The sequence below is a fragment of the Pipistrellus kuhlii genome, unplaced genomic scaffold (genome assembly GCF_014108245.1).
Source record: "Pipistrellus kuhlii isolate mPipKuh1 unplaced genomic scaffold, mPipKuh1.p scaffold_m20_p_10, whole genome shotgun sequence".
NCBI classification, from domain to species: domain Eukaryota; kingdom Metazoa; phylum Chordata; class Mammalia; order Chiroptera; family Vespertilionidae; genus Pipistrellus; species Pipistrellus kuhlii.
In genome coordinates, this window is record NW_023425405.1 from 31,805,870 (window position 1) to 31,827,151 (window position 21,282).

Consider the following 21,282-nt stretch of genomic DNA (forward strand, 5'->3'; position numbering starts at 1 on the left):
TGGTCTCTGAACACATTATAATCTGGCCACTCAGTGTGTATATATGTATTAGAGGCCTGGTGCATGAATTCGTGCATGCTGGGGTCTGGCCAGCCTGGCCAGGAAGAGGGGACATGGGTGGTTGGCCAGCCTGCCTGCTGGTCGAACTCCTGATCGAGGGGATAATTTGCATATTAGCCTTTTATTATATAGGATATACACTGAGTGACCAGATTATTATGTGTTCAGAGATCATAATAATCTGGCCACTCAGTGTATAGGACAGTGTGTGATGAGTTATTAAAGAAACATATGAGCCGAAACCGGTTTGGCTCAATGGATAGAGCGTCGGCTTGGGGACTGAAGGGCCCCGGGTTCGATTCCAGTCAAGGGCATGTACCTTGGTTGCGGGCATATCCCCAGTAGGGGGTGTGCAAGAGGCAGCTGATCGATGACTCTCTCTCATCGATGTTTCTAACTCTCTATCTCTCTCCCTTCCTCTCTGTACAAAACCAATAAGATATATTAAAAAAAAAAAACATATGAAATTTTCTTCACTTTAGGTTAACATGTTTTTCTCTATATAGTACTCAAAGTCTTATATTCCTTTTTGAAGAATGACAAACTAGAAGTACATTCTATAACATATCTTAATTTAACTAATATAATTGTAGCTACCAACATTTGACACTAATGAAATGAATTAAAATATTTTATGAAAAAGTTGTAGACACTTAGAGCAAAATGCAAATGTTTCCTAATAAACGCATTTTGCATTGAATTTACTTGATGAAACTTTGCCAGTCACCTCTTTGTTTCCAAAGCGAATATACACATCTCAAACTGAAAGGGATATTCTCTGAAAATCAGGACTATAATACATAAATACAAACATGTAGTTGTAAGAAATGCTTTACAGGTTATTCTAGATAAAGATCCATACAGTCTTTCTATCTTTGAAAAGTAAACTTGAAAGAATACAGTTCTAGAAAATGAATTTATCAGGACTACATGTAGATTGTCTTAATTTTCAACATTTCTCTCATTTTAGAAGTTCACCACTAAACTGATAAGGATTTCTAACATTCAAAAATACACTAACATCATAATTATCCTTAACTTACTATTTAGAGCTCTCTTATAAGTTTATTGTTTATAACTATAATAAATTACAGTCTTTGGGTATAAAATAAATTTCACTGAAAATATATTTAAATTTTTAGGGACCTGTTGCTAATAATAAATTTATAAAAGCCAATCTTGCCACCTGGTGGTTCCAGATGAGAAATGTGCTTTGAAAGGCTACAATACAGCTGAGTTCCTATTTTAACACAATTCAGACAATCTAAACATATTTGGTTGTGCATATATTTTGACATAGGTGCAGAAACAATTCAGTGGGAGGAAGGTAATCTTATTAAGAAATTGGGCTGGAGCAATTGGAGATTCATAGGCAAATAAAATGAACATTGGCTCCCATGATTTAAAACCTCCAAAGAAGATCACATCAAAAACCTCAAAGAAGATCACGGAGTTAAATGTAAAACAAAACTATCAAACGTTAGAGGGGAAAGCCATCGGAGATAATCTTTGGGATCAGGGCCAAGTAAAGAGTTCTCAGACTGGACTCCAAAAGCCTAATTTGTAAAAGACACTATTGAAAAAACTGGACCTCATCTTGATTAAAAACCTTTGCTTTGTGGAAGACACAGAATGCTTCATCCTGTTAAGACAATGCTCAGCAAACTCACTCGTCAACAGAGCCAACGATTGAAATTTCTTTTGAGAGCCAATTTTTTTAAAACTTAAACTTCTTCTAACACCACTTCTTCAAAATAGACTCGCCCAGGCCATGGTATTTTGTGGAAGAGCCACACTCAAGAGGCCAAAGAGCTGCATGTGGCTCGTGATCCGCAGTTTGCCAACCACGGTGTTAAGAGAATGAAAAGACAAGCTTTATACCAACTGGGGAAAAACAGTTTCGAACCACACGTCCAAAAGAAGACTGAAAAAGGAGTGACAGCACCAATGTCTGCGAGGATGGAGAAGCTGGGTCCATTGCATATCCACTGGCGGGATGGAACATGGTAGGGCCATGATGGAAGTTGTTCAACTCCTTATAAAGCTGCACATGCAACTGTCATACACTCCAGCAGCTGTACTCCTAGACATTTATGCACAAAAATGTAAACATGTGTTCACACAGAAACTTGTATATAAATGTTTATAGCCATTTTATTCATAGAAGCCTAACTGGAAGCATCTCAAAAGAGGATTGGTTATAAAAACACTGTTGCATCTGTATCATGGAACCCAATTTAGCAATAACTAGAAATTGTTTATATTTGCAACAACTGGGAGGGCTATCCAAGAAATAGTGCTGAGTTAAAAAAAAAAAAAAAAAAGCTGATCTGATTAGGTTATATGCTCCTATTTATATGATATTTTGAAACGACAAAATTATAGAATTAGATAACAATAGATCACGCTGGTCCAGGGTCAGGGATGGTGGGGGTGTAGGAGAAGGGATTTGGCATGGCTATGAGAGGGATCCTCATGAAGACTGAACTGCTCTGCCTCTTCACTATTGTGGTGGGTGCAGGAACCTATGTGTGATAAGATTTTATGAACTCTAACACACACACACACACACACACACACACACACACACACACCCCTACGTAAAATTGGGGAAGTCTGAATCAGATCAGGAACAATCGCAGTTAAGTAGGGTGAGAGCATGTGCTGGGGAGTGGGAGCAGCTGGGGAGAAGACATATGTAATACTTTAAACAATAAAGAATTTAAATTTTAAAAAATCAAAGTTAGCATTCTGGCTGTGATATTTCACTCTAGTTTTACAAGATGTTACCATTAGGGAAGTGCACAAAGAGCACCCAGAGCTTTTGGGTATTCTTTCTTTTTTTATTTATTTTTTTATTTTATTGATTTTTTTACAGTGAGGAAGAGAGAGGGATAGAGAGTTAGAAACATCGATGAGAGAGAATCATTGATCAGCTGCCTCTTGCACACCTCCTACTGGGGATGTGCCCGCAACTAAGGTACATGACCTTGACCACAATCTAACCTGGGACCTTTCAGTCAGCAGGCCAACTCTGTATCCACTGAGGCAAGCCGGTTTCAGTTGGGTACTATTTCTTACAATTACAAGTGAATTTGCAATGATCTCAAAATAAAATGTTCAATACAGACAATTATGCCACCAAGTTGTTACAGAATAGAAAAAGGACTTAAAAGCTTAAAAGTACAGAGTTAATTATTATTTTAGAGCAATGTCAGCAATCAAAACATGCCCTTGTGCATACATTTATTGTTTTAATTACTCCAACTTCAAATTTTAAAAGATTTTTATGGATAAATATTCTTCATAAAAAGATATTAAAAGTGTACTTCTCATTTTTCATAGTTATTTTTTCTTCACACAGTTAAGATTTGAATTGAAACAGAGAAGGAGAGGGTATTTGCAGAGTTAGTAAGCACATATAGAACTGTCAACATCCAGACTGCAAAAAAAAAAAAAGCATAAAATAGAATAAATTTTTATACTGTTTATGTAAATGATTTCTCAAATATATTATAGTTACAAAATTTCCCTGGTATGAAATTATTTGTCACTTTAAGAAAACTTAAGTGCAATATTTCTACTGTGGGAAGAAAACAATTCAAAGTTAGAAAAATATATTTTTCAGAAATTCTCCATTTAATACATAATTAATAGCTAGCAAATGTCAAGATTTTCTTGATTTTTATATTAAAATATAAAATAATGACCATTCTTTCTGAAAAAATATATTTTTCTAACTTTGAATTGTTTTCTTCCCATAGTAGAAATATTGCAATGAAATTTTCTTTAAGTGACATATGACCAAAATAAGAGTACACTGGAGGAATTGCAAAATAAGTACTTTGATTAGATAGATATATTGTATAATACATTTAAAATGAACATTATATTTTACATATATTATTAACTACATTCAAATGATATATATCATGATATATAATACTGTATTATGTAAATAACATCTATAAACAAAATAATATAAAATATATTAATTATATTTAATAAATAAATATTCTCATTGAACAGTCAGCCTTTAGGGCATGTGACCTCTTTATTTATTAATGGATAAAAGAAATTGTAGAGATGAACATGAAAAGAACTCTTTACTGAAAGTTTATGTTTGGGGTCTAATTTGTCTTAAAAGAACTAAATGACATTGAGCAAGTCACTTAATCCCTCTGGACTGCAGGACTGCATAATTCCTAGTGCATCTTTCTAGTTTGAATATTACATAAAACTGAGCCCAGAAATATTCTACTTGGAATGCTTTATGTGTTGAATGTTTGAATCAAGGTGTTTAGCGTTACCTTTGACGCTTTTCCCCCAATGAACATAAATGTATTTTCAAAAGAATAAAAAAGAGATTACAGTTCAGAGTATTCAATATTTAGGCTTTTCTCAAGTTTTATCCAAAAATTCCTTATAAGTACATTTTAAGTAGAACAAACCGTTCTTGTTTAAATGATGGCAACTACACTATCATAAAACATTTAAATATGTAAAACATATTTACGTATAGCACATTAATTACTAATAAAAACACAAAGATCCTTTCATTTAAAGAAGGGGGCCTTTTGATGAGTGGCAGATGACTCGGGTCTCCTGATTTGGTAATGAGTCTGAATGCAGTAACTTAGTAAAGGAGACCACTACTCATGTAGAGAGGCCATTGTCATGAGTGTGTGGCCTGTGGGGAGGATCTGCACCCTCCAGAAAATCCAGGGCTGCAGGAGAGAGCCACCAAGAGGAAAATCAGTGGGCACTTCCCTGGGAGTTCAGTAGCAGCAGCTGTTTTGAAAGAGACAACTCTCGAAAGACAACAAGCCAACAGCCATAAATGTTATGAAAATGTTTTGCACATGCACAAGCACGCTGTGAGAATCCCTAGACATCACTAGGGAACATTCTGGGGAAACTCTTCCCTTACTAGGCTACTGTTCTCAGGAGGTCTAAAAGAGAGTACTATAGTGCAGCGTTTTTCAACCGCTGTTCCGCGGCACACTAGTGTGCCGCGAGATGTTGCCTGGTGTGCCGTAGGTGCAGACAAGACAAGAATTTTATAATCTTTCACTATTTTGTTTACTTAATATTTCATAATAAAGTAATTATAAAATACTTTCTTTGTGTTTATTTGATTCCTATTCAAGAGAATTACTTTATATATAGTCAATATAGGCACAGAGTTAAATTTTTTAACATTTTCTAATGGTAGTGTGCCTCGTGATTTTTTTCATGAAACAAGTGTGCCTTTGCCCAAAAAAGGTTGAAAAACACTGCTATAGTGGACTACTCCCTAATAGGGTGCTATTCCAACAATTTCCACAAGAGGGCACTATTGGGGCTAATCCCTTACTAGGGTACTGTTCTCAAGATATCCACAAGAGGGCATTATTATATGAAGACTGTCAAACTGACATACACATGAACAAGACATCAGCACCAACATAATTAGATGGGGGAGACTGTCAAGCTGGCATACAGATTAACAAGAAGAGGAAAATATAGTTGCTTCTAGCCTCTGACTGTTTGAGTAAGTTTTTTTTTTTTTAGTATTTAGACTCTGTAACTGTTATGAATAACTTTAAGTTTATTATAAATGTATGGATACTTTAAATGGCATGATGGGATGCAATATCTTTGTTATTTTAAATATTTGCTCATCTGCTTAGAGCCAAATAGATAGCCCATTCTTAGCAAGTGTGATATTACAGGGCCAGTTTCTGTACTAGCTTAATTCGTGGTTCTGTTTTATGCCTCAGCATTTATAGCTCTTGTTTCTGATCTTCTTCTTTAACTGTTTATAACACATGTACTCTTTATGCATTTACTAGAGGCCTGGTGCATTAAATTTGTGCATGGAGTAGGTATTCCTCAGCCCAGCCTGCACCCTCTCCAATCTGAGACCCCTTCAGGAGTGTTGGACATCCCCCTAACAATCCAGGACTGCTGGCTCCTAACCACTCGCCTGCCTGCCAGCCTGATAGCCCTTAACTGCTCCCCTGCCAGCCCAATTGCCTCCAACTGCCCTCCCATGCCAGCCCAATTGTCCCCAACCGCCTTCCCCAGTGGGGTCAGGGAACTGGGGGACTCCAGTTGGATGAGGCAGGGCTGAGTGGATGGGGGGACTTAGCTGGATGAAGATGGATGCTGCAGTGACAAGATGAGGTGAGGCTGAGGGGCCTGGGGGACTGAGGCTGGATTAGGCTAGGCAGGGCTGAGGGGACTGGACACCACCATCGTGTGGTTGTAGGCACCACCATCTTGTGAGGGTATGACAGTGAATTAGCATATTCCCTTTTTATTGATTGTGGTGTTGCCAATTGTGAAGGTGTGATGGTAAATTAGTATATTCCTGCTTTATTAGATAGGATATATTGCAAGCTATCCTAAGTCTTTCCAAACAAAAGAGATGTAAAATGATTCTCCCAATACCCACACTATTTGAAAGATCTCCACCCTGGAGAGTCATTGTAGTGCCTGCATATGGCCAATTTACATTTACTATATAAAAGGATATCCCTTCCCCTCAAAAAAAACCTGAATATGATTAAATTTGGTGATAATTTCAACTAATTTGAATCTGGGCATTGCTATGATGGAGGCAGGTCAGATAGTAACATGCTGCCTTTGTTCAAAGACAGAGCCCTCAAAATGCTGGAATTATCTGTGGATTCCCTTCTCAAAAATATAATTCCACATATCAAGAAATCAAAAGATGAAACACAAAATCTCAAGGGCTGTCAAGTGTGACCTCACATTATTATTAAAAAGAATATTACAATTATATAAAACATAACTAGGCAAAGTTCTACATTTTTGAAACCCTAAGATTTATGTTATAAAGAATGATGACATTTTGACGATTTACATTAATGCATTTATATTTTTATTAATGACAACAGCTAATATGTTGGTTTTTACTGTAGTTACTATATCCAACCCAGGCATTCTATTAGCACAAGGGACACAATCTTTTTTTAGATATAGCTGAAACCGGTTTGGCTCAGTGGTAGAGCGTCGGTCTGTGGACTGAAAGGTCCCAGGTTCGATTCCGGTCAGGGGCATGTACGTTGGTTGCGGGCACATCCCCAGTAGGGAGTGTGCAAGAGGCAGCTGGTCGATGTTTCTCTCTCATCGACGTTTCTAGCTCTCTATCTCTCTCCCTTCCTCTCTGTAAAAAATCAATAAAATATATATTTTTTAAAAACTAGATATAGTTATTATCATAGAGCAATTATAATGCACAGTAAGAGATAGGATCAAGAAAACAGATAAGGAGTATTTTTCCCTTTACCATATGGTCCTTTCCATTGTACCACAAATTCATGAAATAACAAATAGATAACATTATGAAGAACAGTAAAAGTGCCATCAGCAAACCAAAAAGTTTGAGGACTTCCTTAAAACAGAACCATATGAGGAAGAGTGACAGAATAAACAAACAAATAAAACAAAACAGAAACAGATTCATAGATACAAAGAAAAATTAAGAGTTGCCAAGGGGAGGAGGGTGTGTAGTAGGTAAAAAGGGTGAAGGAAAACAAGAGGTACAAAAGTCCAATTATAAAATAAAGAAGTCAAGGAGATACAATGTACCTGCTGCATAGAGAATATATTAATAGTATTGTGATCATTTTGTGTGGTGGCAGATGGCTACTACTGATCTCTTTATAAGTTCTATATGCGTTGAATAACCATAACCATGTTGTATATCTGAAATCATATAATATTGTGTGTCTACTATAGTTTAATTTTTAAAAAAAAATGGAGAAAAAAAACATGGCCCTATAAAATTTCCAAGCACAAGAATTAGTAGTTGCAAGGAACAGAGAAAGATCTCTGGGCAACCTTTAAGAAACTAAGTAGAGAACCACAGCGGGATCAGTAGAGTTCTGAAACCCTTTATCCTGATTCTATTTGTGCTACGAAATGGCAAATGTGGTATTGTCCGCAGGGTAAAGCACTGAGGTTTTGCCATAAGGCGGAAGAAGACATGGTGTTCCTAGGGCTACAAAAGCACATCTGCAGCAGGAAGGCTGGCCCACAAAAGAGAAAAGGCTACATTCACTAGCACACCAAAAGCATGAGTCACGGAATGCTCCCCCAATACTACCCAAAAGGGGGAAAGCAACAGAAAAGCATGAGGGCAACTGGAAAGACAGATTCCTAATTCCTAGTATTCATCTAATGAAGGCCCAGAATGAACAAAGAAAGAAAACAAAAATGTTAGAAATATTAAAAGAAAGTACCCTTGAGCTGGCTACAGATATATGTCTTCAATCAAACTGAAATGCCTAACGAGATAAATTTTAAGAACTAAATTCACAGATAGACATGCTGCTGTGAAAGCATCAAGAAAACATTAAAGGCTGCAGAGGAATGGACTTAAGTGAGAGGAAAAGTTACTTACAAAATAATGAAAATCTGATTTACACAAGATTTCTCACTAGACGTCTAGAAAAGGGAGCCATTACATTTAAGGATGTATGTGAAAATGGTTTAAAAATGGTGACATTTGAGACCAGACAAGAGGTGCATTAACCTGGTGTTTAAACGCAGGGAAATTATATCTATAACGCATGTGACATTGTCATGGAATAACGAATAAATAAAGGAATAGTTCTCAGGATATAAAATAGAAATCTAGATGAGAATGACCATTTGCGACCATGAGCATGCATTGACACTCATCGGAGTGATCAGGTGTAATAAGCTCAGCAGGGGGAAACAGGATGAAAATTCCGAGAACAAAAACCACATTAGGGTTGGGCAGAGGAAAACAATGAGAGGAAGACTGAGAATGGGTATCAAGGTAAGGAGGGGTAAAATCAGGAAAGTGTGGTTTTAGGCATCTTAAGAGAGTATCTGTGTCTGGAAAACTAGAGAATGACTAAGAATTTCAAATATTACCCTATGATTAAGGAAGATCAGCTTTAAAACACATTCATTGATCATCTAAGGAGGAAGACGGTGGTGCCTTGGCAGGAAAAAAACAGTTTCTGTGGAGTGTGTGGTCAAAATCTAGGCAAGAGTGGGTCACTAAGTAGATATAAATAGAGAAAATGGAGAAAATAGGGGTAGGTCTTGCTTCTTAGTGATCTAACGGAAAGTGTGGGGAAGGGAGAAGAATGATGGTTGAACCTGGCAGATAAAGATGGTGGTTCATTGGTTGTTTCTTTGCTGCTTTGTTGGTTTCATAATAGTTATTTTTATTTTTTAAATATTTTAAGATGGGAGAGAGTTGGGCAGGTTTAAATTCTGATAAGGCCGAAACCGGGTTGGCTCAGTGGATAGAGTGTCGGCCTGCAGACTGAAAGGTCCTGGGTTCGATTCCGGTCAAGGGCATGTACCTTGGTTGCTGGCATATCCCCAGGAAGGGGTGTGCAAGAGGCAGCTGATCGATGACTCTCTCTCATCAATGCTTCTAGCTCTCTATCTCTCTCCCTTCCTCTCTGTACAAAATCAATAAAATATATTTTAAAAATAAATTAATAAAAAAAAATAAATTAAAAAAAAATAAATTCTGATAAGAAGAAGCCAGAAAGTAGAAGAGGTGGGTGAATCAGGAGAGAGAGAATTGGACCAAGGACTAAGCCAAGAGTGGGATCATCCTCTGATAGGCCTCCATGAAGACTGACAGGAGGGGAGAAAGCATTGGATACAGCCAGGCACTGCTGGGGATGGAAGGCAGGCACAGTCTGAGGGATGTGGCATGAGGTGATTCTTGTGGGAACTTCATAGAGTGCACTTAACACAAACCCAGAGGGTATAGCCTATTGTTCTGTAGGGGAGAAAAATCATTTCCCCTATACCCCAGGTTCTTGGCTGAGACATCCCTGTAATAAAAGACAGACTAACAAAGAAATATTTAATAACTTGTATATCTGTTTGTATGGGAGACCCAGGAGAACTGAAGACTTCCCCAAAGTGTCTGAAGCCACCACTTAAATATCATCCAAAGTCAAAAGAAGATGCTGGGGGGTCGATGGGAAGGGGTGTCAGTTAGAGAAGGTTATTAGGAAAGGTGCAGTGAACAGCAGTAAGGTGGTTATAGGCATTGAAGTCCATGCCCTTTTCATGGATAATGTTTTCTAGAGATAAGGTCAACCCTTCTTCCTGGTATAGTGAGTGAGACACACAAGTGGAGATTTTCCTTATACGTGTAAATGTTTTACAAAGGGTAACTTCTACTTGGTTTTCAGAGCTTCTCCCATGCCTGCTGTTTCTCAAATAATCATTATGCCAAATAGACACAGTTTGGGATGGCAAATTCTGTTCCCCCACAGCTCCGAAGCTTAAAATCTGTACAGCACTAGACTATAGACAACTGTAACACACTGGTGCTGGGCCCCTTACACGGGAAGCAACTTGCCAGGGCTGACCAGCAGCCCCTGAATGAGGGATGAACAGATTACTCTGACACATTTTCACTGAGAAAGAGGGGGCTAAGGGATCGCCTGACTCCTTCAGCTTTTATTGGGGTTTTTATCTTCAGATACAATCAGTAGGGTGCGTAATCTTGGGAGGACACAGGCATGCACATTGTCCTCTTGGCAAGGGCATCCAGGGATTAAGCATAAGGATTCCAGTAAACACCCGGGGATCTGCAAATGCACAGACTTTTTTGGAGACGTCAAGGAATAATTAGGGGCTCCACCTTCAACACTCCCCTAAGTCACCCCTAGGTCGGAATTCCGATAAACAGGGCAGGCCGCCTTCCACACACTTCCCTTTTCTCAGAATGTCCTCCTGACAACTTTCCAACCATGTCTCTTGTGCTCCCCGACACATGGGTAAGTATTTAGACAATGTTTGCGCTAGGCGGTGAAGAAGGCTACCCTGTCACTCAGTGATAGGAATTTTTGAGCTCTGTTAAAATCTTACTAGAAGCCCGGTGCATAAAAATTCATACACTGGAGGGGGGTTCCGCAGCCCAGCCTGCCCCCTCTCACAATTTGGGAGCCCTCAGGGGCAGGAGACAACTCAGCGATCAGGGGAAGGCGATGACCCTCTCACACCTCTGCCGTTGCCACTGCCAGCAGTACAAGTCTTGGCCAACCCTGGTTACCTGAGCCTTGAGTGGCCCTGGTGGCTGGGCAGCTGCCATCCAAGGTCTGCCTGCACCTCGGGCCCACCCTGGGCAGCTGGGAAGCTGACATCAGAGGCTTGTCTGCACCTCAGGCCTGCCCTGGGCGGCTAGGGGCTGAGGGAACTGGGGGACTCTGAAGGCAAGTGCACAGAACAGCCAGACCCACCTGGGGGCAGGCCTGGCCATACCTTGTGCCTGCTGCCCCAGTGGGGCTGAGGGGACTGAGTGCTACCATCTTGTGGCTATGGGCACCTCCATCTTTGAGACCATGGCAGTCAATTAGCATATCCCCTCCTTATTGGCTGTGGGCACCGTCATCTTTGTAAGGGAATGACAATAAGCATATTCCCTCTTTATTATAAGATAGGATGGACTGCAGTAGTAAATGTAATCTGCCCTGGACAGAGATGTCGTTATCTGGCTATGGCTGTTCTCTTTGAGTCGGTAGGCAGATCGCCGAGGTAGTTGTTGGCTGAAACCTGATATTTTACATATGCTCTCACTATCTCACACCACCATACCAAGTATAAGACATTTATTTTATAGATCAGAAGACAAAGATTTAGACTGTAATTAAAAATGGCAATGTACATAGACACACAAAAAAATGGGGGGGAAAAGTGAGTCTATTGCATTCTTAAAGTTTTGTGTTTACCTGTTACTTTATATTTAAGACAAACCTTTGCTTTGTTTCAAAGCATAAAGGACACTAAGTATAAAACACCTTTTAGCAGGCATGCTTCCTTAAAAACAACCTGTAAGGCTATGTTTTTATTTCTCCACCAGGTGTCAGTATAGCTCTGCAGGATTTGTGCCTCCTGATTCTAACTGTCCAAAATCTTGTTGTAGCACCTGCTGTTAGAAACCAGAAATCACTGAGTGAATGAATAAATGAAACAATACTCTGCTATTTTTCCCTAAGGCACTTTACTCCAGCTACCCACAAGGTCTAGGAATCATCATTAACAAAGGTGTAAAAGGGTCAGGGACTTTTTGTCTTTTAACAGCTGGGGGAACGCCTCTACTCAGGCCTACCCCAGGGGATCTAATCAGGTGGGAGGGATGAGAGTTACTGAGAAAGAATCAGTAACAGCTCGATGCTGGCATCCTGTGAAGCAAAAGGTAGTAGCATAGAGGACTGCAATTCAGTTATGAGCTAGTGCTAAGTGTCTCAGAATCCTGACTTGTAAAGGCCATAGAATCTATAACTCCTTCTCCCCCAAGGAAGCATTTACAATGAAATGGCTGTTGCAAATCAGACATGATTTGGATTCTGAAGAGAAGGACCCAGTTGCCATTCCATGACTCCAGGATCCATAGTAATCATTTGCTAAATCTTGCCCTCATCTCTAAGAGAACATGTTCTGTTCTCTCTCTCCCTCTCCCTACCCCCCCCCCCTCTCTCTCTTTGTCTCTGTCTCAGCTATTTTTGGTGGCCTTACAATGAAGGGAGCTAATTCAGGGATGTCATTTCTCAGTCCTTTCCGAGCTGCAGGAACCAGAATATCTCCACCATCATTAAATATGAACCAGGACTCTCTCCCGAAGCAGCTTCCCTTGGGCGCCTGAAGTTGTGAGATGAAGCCTGCAGAAGGGAAGGTGCAGGCAGGTATGCTGAGGGGAGCACAAGGAAACTAACACACTCCCTACTGAGGTGAAGACGTTTTCTAGCTCTGTGACAATGATCTTCAGCCAGTGCGCCATAAGAATTTTTAAAACATGCAATATCTGACTATTTAGTCAGGGCACTGACCTCTTTCCTATTAGGTTGCCAGACTAAAAATGACAATAGCCCTCCAGTATGCATGTCCTGTCTTCCAAGTATGAATGTATAGGTCATATAGTAAGTTGCATCTTATTGGTTACATTGAATAATAAGGTTATTATTATTATGATTGGTTAATACTTGGTACCATTAGTCCTTATATACAACTAGAGGACTGGTGCACAAATTTGTGCAACCAGTGGGGTCCCCTGGCCTGGCTCTCTGACATCCCCTGAGGGGTCCCAGATTGTGAGAGGGTGCAGGCCAGGGGCTGGGGAGAGATGCAGAAGGTTGGCCAGCCAGGGAGGGACTGTGAAGGCTCCAGGGCATGTCCTGCCCATCTTGCTCAGTCCCAATTGGCTGGATCCCAGCAGCAAGCTAACCTATCAGTTGGAGCATCTTCCCCCTGGTGGCCAGTGCACACCATAGTGATTGGTCGACTGCTTGACCGGTCAACTGTCTGCCCCCTGGGGGTCACTGCATGTCATAGTGAGCAGTTGAATGGCCTTAGCATATCATTAGCATATTATGTTTTGATTGGTTGAACAGCTGATGGGTTTACTGGACACTTAGCATATTAGACTTTTATTATATAGGAATAGAGGTCCAATGCACAAAATTCGTGCAAGAGTAGGCCTTCCTTTCCCCCGGCTGCCAGCACTGGCTTCCCTCTGGCACCTAGGGCCCAGACTTGCCTCTGGCTGCTTGCAGGCACCTAGGACTTGGGCTTCTCTCACAGCCTCGGTTTCGTCCAGAAGGTCATCCAGAAGGATGTCTGGAAGGACATCCAGTCTAATTATTAGGTCTAGTAATACTTAATGTCGTTTTCTAATACTTTTTTTAAATCGAATTTATTTAAACAATACAACAAAATTTAATCAACAATATAATTGCCGTTGTTTTCTACTACTTGTGCCCAACGCTCAGGAAGCATTTTAATCCCTCTGTTGTAAAATTCTTGTGATTTTGATGCAAAAAATTTGGTCAATGCATTTTTGAGGCATTCTTCATTATTAAATTTTTTTCCAAGAAGAAAGTTTTGCAAAGAACGAAACAAATGGTAATTGGAAGGGGCAATATCAGAAGAATATGCAGGTTGAGGGAGAACTTCCCATTCCAACTGGCACAGTTTTTCAGCAGTGATTCTTGCAGTATGCGGTCGTGCATTATCGTGGTGAAGAATTACGCCCTTCCGATTAATCAGCGCGGGTTTTTTTTCTCTTAAAGCTTGGGCTAATCTTTCCAATTGGGCACTATACACTGCACTTGTAATGGTTTGGTTAGATGGTAAAAGTTCATAATGAAGAATTCCTTTAAAATTCCACCAAACACACAACATCACTTTTTTCGCATGCAAGTCAGGTTTTGGCGTGGGCTGCAGAGCCTCATTTTTGTCCAACCATTGAGGCCGCCTTTTCAAATTAACATACAGCACCCATTTTTCATCTCCGGTAACAATTTGCTCTAAAAACGACAAACGGTTTTGACGAGAGAGGAGCGAACTGCAAATTGTGACTCTTTGATTACGGTTGTTGTCGGTCAACTCATGAGGAACCCATTTTCCAAACTTTTGGACTTTGCCAAGTGCACGCAATTGATTGGAAATTGTTTTTTGTGAACAATTTAAAGTTGTCGCAAGCTCTTGTTGGGTAATTTGAAGATTTTGCACCAAAAGAGCTTGAAGAGCTTCTTCATCAAAATTGGACACACGGCCAGGACCGGTTTGGCTCAATGGATAGAGCGTCAGCTTGGGGACTGAAGGGCCCCGGGTTCGATTCTGGTCAAGGGCATGTACCTTGGTTGCGGGCACATCCCCAGTAGGGGTTGTGCAAGAGGCAGCTGATCGATGACTCTCTCTCATCGATGTTTCTAACTCTCTATCTCTCTCCCTTCCTCTCTGTATAAAAATCAATAAAATATATTTTTTTAAAAAAACAAAAAAACAAAACAAAATTGGACACACGGCCTCGACCACTCTTGTCATCTAACGAAAAATTTCCCTCGCAAAATTTCTCAAACCAACGCTGGCATTTTCTGGCGCTAACTGCATCTTGACCAAGAGCACTACAGATGTTTTTTGCAGCCTCACTTGCTTTTCTTCCTAATTGGAACTCGTAAAGCATGCAGTGCTGAATATGCTCTTCATCCACCATCTTCTTAGCCCTAGTTTTGCAACAAAAACCAAACCAAACACAAAGTTTTTCAAGCAAAACTTGTTAATTGCACTTCACACGTTCTGTAGATACCACGTGTTTGAAGGTTATGTCAATACAAGTCAACGCCAAGCAAGATTTTAAACGAATGTTTTAAAACGACATTAATTATTACTAGACCCGATAGCATATTGTCCTTCTATTATTATAGAATCAGGCGTCTTCAAACTACGGCCCGTGGGCCACATGTGGCCCGCAGAGGAGTCTGATCCGGCCTGCCAGGTTTTTTGGGCAGTGAGCGCAGCCGAGGTGTTACAGAAGGAATTAGTAGTTCATATAGTCCGGCCCTCCAGCTCTCTGAGGGACCGTGATCTGGCCCCCACTTTAAAAAGTTTGAGGACCCCTTATAGGCTTATGACTTTCTTAAGTCACTTTGGATCAAAAGGGTAATTACTATTATTATTTTTATATCAATCAAAATTATACCTATTTTTGTCAGATTGGCAAAAAAATGTATTTTTTAGTGTGTTGCAGAATTTTAGTAATTAGTTTCTGTGTGCCATGAGGTGAGAAGGGATGAAAACCACTGCTCTATGAGGTTTAATTCCTTGTAAAGAAACAACTCCCATAGCAGCCGGCTATATCTTACCTCAATTCTAAAGAAAGGGTAGAGTTTCTTCTCCCAAAGGCGAGGAAAAGGGGAGAAACCCTGCCTTAAAAACCTGCCAATAGCCTGTCAGTCTAACTCCCGTTACTCTTTTTGGTTTCCAAAGTTGAATTCCTCCAGAGAACTTAGATTTTAAAAGTGACATCTATTTATCAGGACAAAAGGAAACATATATACTACTATTTCTAATACTTTAAACAATAAAAAAAATAAATTAAAAAAAATTTACATGTTAGATTAACTTCAGTCTCACAAAGGCAGATACAGAATATCTTTCCCACGTGTCCCCCCGCCTGAATTCCCAAGTCTTTACTGCTTTCTGCTACACTGCTGTCCCTTTCCTGGGACACAGCCCTGCCTCTTTCCCAGCCACCCTCACCAGCACGTGTGTGGTGCTGCTATTGAATATTCGGTGGCAATTTAATGTCGAAAAAACGATCTCATTATTAATGCAATTAACACACTAAACTCTGCACAGTGAAGATAAAGATTTGACCCGCAGAATCACACATCCTTTCCCAATCCATGCTCAGTAATTTATTTTGCTGGGACAACATAAGTGAAAACTTAAAGGAGGGGGTGGAAATATCTCAGGATTACAGTAAGAGCATAATGCACACCCCCAAATTCTGTAGACTGCTGTTCTCAAACCTTTCTTTATAGTTTTATGTAAAAAAAGAACTATACTTGTCACACACACTGACACAGACATCCTTCATCTGTTAGCATGTTTTCCCCGGGGAAGTGGAGAAGGCCATAAATGGAGTGCTTAGAACTGTCACCCTGGCTCCATTGTTCTTTTCCAACATGTGATGAGATACAGGCATTTCCCGGCGCTCTTTAAAAATGAGTTGCAGGTGATCCCATCTGGTTTTATCTAAACGCAGCCTCGTAAAAATGGAATAACATGGATTTTCTTGTTCCTAGTCAAACACTAACTCAAGCCCTGCCATGATCTAAACAGGTTTTCATTGAACGTCAGTTTTGGGGTGTATAATGGGGGCTATGATCAAAATCTTTGAAATAGAGAAAATTTTCTTGAAGGCCTAAGGCCCTTTTAAAAATCATCTCAGACTAGAATATGGTCCCACAAAGCAACCCTAATATGCAGCTCCTCATTCATGTGATACAGCATATGTGGTATGAGAGCATGTGGACTAATCTATGCCCCATTAGTGAGATGAGCTCACTGAATGCCATGGCAATGTCAGGTTGCTACTGAGGTTTCTCACTTGAAATTCTGATATTTCCTTACTTGAAATTTTTGTACCTACTGTGTGCTCTGACTGAATAATTTTGCTCCCTTGAAATTCATATGTTGAAACCTAATCCACAGCGTGATGGTATTTAGAGGTGGGGCCTTTGGGCTGATTAGGCCATGAGGGTGGAGCCTTCATCAATGGAAATTGTACCCTTTATGACAGAGACGCAGAGAGCCCTTCCCCCAGGAAGGTCTCAGGGAGAAGATGGCTGTCCCTGAACCAGGAGGTGGGCTCCCACCAGATACCAAATCTGCTAGGTGTCTTCACTTAGCTCTCCAGACACTTGAGCTAAGTATCTTCATCTTGAACTTCCCAGCATCCAGAACTGTGAGGCATAAGCATTGTTAAAACCTCTTAGTTGGTGGTAATTCTGTCTTAGCAGCAGAGACAGACTCAGATACTACTATGTCTTGGGCAATGACAAAGCGTTTCAGAGCGACAGCCATTGCAGACCATGTACTGAGTAGTGGGTGCCAGGACATGTCATACCCCTGAATTGTGAGACCAAGAATCGTGAGAGGTGATGTAACATTTGAGTCACAACTACCTTCTCTGGAATCAATCTGGTATTTCATTCTAGCTATACCACTTATAAGCTTTGTGACTTTGAAAAAGTGGCCTAATATTTTTATCCTTTGGATTTCTCTTGTATTATTACTTATACTACATAGCCATTGTAATGCCACACTTTTGCCAAGGTATGCCCATGACTTTCCCCAAACCTTCTAAAATATTCAGGTTTATTTTCCTGACTTCGTTGAAGAAAACAATATAACAAAATGTTAAGGCACAATTTTAAACCTTGGTCGATTTCCTTAATTTCAACTTTATTATCTCTAAACTAGAGGCTCAGTGCACGAAAATTCATGCAGGAGTAGGCCTTCCTTCTCCCGGCTGCTGGCACTGGCTTCCCTCCGGCACCCGGGACCCAGGCTGCTTCCCTCCGGCCCTGGCTTTGTCAGGAAGGATGAGTGATGTCCAAATGTCTGGTCTAATTAGCATATTACCCTTATATTATTATAGATGTCCATATTGTATATTTTTAAAGAATTAAATAACATATGTGTAGAATAGTACAGTGGCTGATAGAAAGTGAGCAAGTAAAAAAAATGTAACTATCATAAATATGAAACAAAAAAACTAATTTAGTGGGACATAATCTGGCATAAAATTTTTATTTCAAAAATAATAAACCAAACACTGGATAAATATAGTTTGTAATAGAGTTCATATGATTAGTTCTAATGAGAACTTAGTGTCTATCAGTAAGAACTGTTTTTCCAACAGTGGCAAATGAATGCTTTGACAAATTGAAAGTGTTATCTGTCCAAAATAATCAAAGGAACTTTCCTTCTTATCTTTTAAAGTGTGGCTATAAATCAAACCTCTCTGGGAATGCAGGTTTCCTCAGAGGCTGCAGACAAATCTCCAGGAAAATCTTACCCTTTGTACAGCTCTGTCTCTGAGCCTGACATAGGAATCTAACTGGTTAAGTCATGCTAATCTATCCACTAAAGAGAAGTATTTGGAGATCAGTGCCATCTAGTCAAAACAAATGATAAGGAGAAAAATACTTTTTTAATCAGGGGGGATATTTGGATTTTAAAACTACAGTAAAATAAACCTATATGAAACATGGGCAAATATGAAATAAATGACTAGATTTTGTATTTCAAATAAAATTAGAAATATTAAACACTCGAGATATTTTTAAATATACCATATAGAAATGTATTATCAGTATAAGAGATTCTGTTGTATTATGCAGAATATCGTGTTGATTGAAGAGATCTGTATCTGTTAATATAGCAGTAAACTCAGTCAAACAGAAAAGTGAAAATGTGTTTTGCACAAATAAGGTGATGTGATAACTCTCATCCAGCCTCCCACACTCTCACCCTGTCCAGGCTTTTAAAGGACTGATACTATTATTCAAACTACTAATCCTTAGGCATTTTAGCATTGACCTCCAACTATCTTTTTAATTATTCTTTTTTAGTATGATACTCTATTTTCACTACCATACTTCGCAGAGTTCTCTTTAGGCAATTAACCTGGCATTGATGAAAATGCTCATCAGAGACACACACCTCAATCATCTGTTATATTTGCTGTGATGGTTTAATTTTAGGTTAAACACTCTGTTTCAGTCAGGGTTATTAGCAGCTGCAACAAAAATCTAATTTAGACTAATTAAAGCAGAAAAAATACTGGAAGACTATGAAGTAGCTTCTAGAGTGGTCTGGGAATATCTGGGACAAATAGGCTTGTTTTTTTTGGCCTGGGTCCTGAAGAGCTAGGCAGTCAGAACTGAGCTATAATTACATCTCAGAAAAGGTATGGTAGGTCATTACCACCCTCACCATTGAGAATGAGATACTCTTTAAAAAAATAAAAATAAATAAATATATATATATATATATATATATATATATATATATATATATATAGTGTCGGCAACTAAGTAATTGCGGATTTTTAAAAGAAAATCAAAGACAATTTTTTCATGGAACTAAATAACTTTATTCTGTAATGTATTGCCCATTTTGATCAATGACCTTTTGCCATCTTTCAGGCAGCATCATAATCCCACGTTCAAAAATCGTCCGATTTTTATTAGCAAAAAACTGAATCAGGTACGATTTGACATCATCAGCATTATTGAAATTTTTACCATTCAAGGAGTTTTGTAAAGATCGAAACAAAAAGTAATCAGATGGTGCAAGGTCAGGACTATATGGTGAATGTGGCAAAACATCCCAACCAAGCTCCATTAATTTTTGCCGAGTGACCAAAGATGTGTGTGGCTTTGCATTGTCATGATGGAATACAACACCTTTTTGATTTGTCAATTCGGGCCGCTTTTCTTCAACTGCATTGTTTAATTTCGTTAGTTGTTCAATGTAGACATCAGAATTGATCGTTCGGTTGGGTGGTAAGAGTTCAAAGTAGACAATTCCTTTGTAATCCCACCAAACTGATAACAAAGCCTTCTTTTGATGAATATCAGCTTTTGATGTTGTTTGAGTTGGTTCACCTGGCCTGCTCCACAATCTTTTCCGCTTGATATTGTTGTAAACAACCCATTTTTCATCGCCAGTTATCAGTCGTTTTAAAAATGGATCATTTTCATTACGTTTCTTTAGCAAATTGCAGCTGCTAATGAGTTGCGTTAACTGTGATTCTTTCAGTTCGTGAGGAACCCATGTATCGAGTTTTTGAACATAGCCAAGTTGTTTTAAGTGATTTTCAATGCATGTATGTGATACATGAAGCTTCTCTGCAATCTCACGTGTTGTACTGTGACAGTCCGAATTGATTATTGCTTTGATTAGGGCGTCATCAACTTCAACTGGACGACCAGAGCGTTTTTCATCTTTGAGTGAAAAATCACCAGAACGAAATTTGGCAAACCAATTTTGACACTGCCGTTCTTTTAAGGCTTCGTCACCATAAACAGCACATAACTTTTTATGAGCTTGTGATGCGTTTTTCCCTTTGCGGAAATAAAAAAGCAAAAAATGACGAAAATGTTCCTTTTGATTTTCCATTTTTCAACGAACGCCAAACGAAAACTACAAAACAGATCAAAAAACTTTTTTTACTGATTAACAGCTGAATAGCCAACTATCAAATAACAAAATGTGTTTTACATTTGTACTACGTCTGCAAACCTAAAAATTCAACTGAAGCCATATATGTGTGAAACCCGCAATTACTTCGTTGCCGACCCTTATATATATATATATATATATATATATATATATATATATATATATATATATATATATATATATATATATATGATTTCATAGAGAAAAGGAGAGGGGGGAAAATATAGAAACATCAATGATGAGAGAGATCATTGATTGGCTGCCTCCTGCATGACCCCTACTGGGGATCAAACCTGCAATCTTGGCATGTGCCCTTGACTGGAATCAAACCCGGGACCCTACTGTCTGCAGGCCAACCCTCTATCCACTGAGCCAAACTGGCTAGCACGAGAATGAGATGCTCTTCATGACACCATCACTGCAGCCAGGAGGGACCCCTTGCTGTGTCACATCACCCTCCTTGGGATCCCCATGGAAGGTGTAATAGACTAGGTTGTGCCCAGCCCCACTCCAAATTTACAACTGAAGCTTTAGCACCCAATGTAACCATCTCTGCATGCAACATTTTTAGGAAATTAAGGTTAACTGAAATCATAAGCATGGGGACTTAATCCGATGGGCCTGATGCCCTTATAAGAAGAGGAAAAGACAGCAGAGATCCTTCTCTCC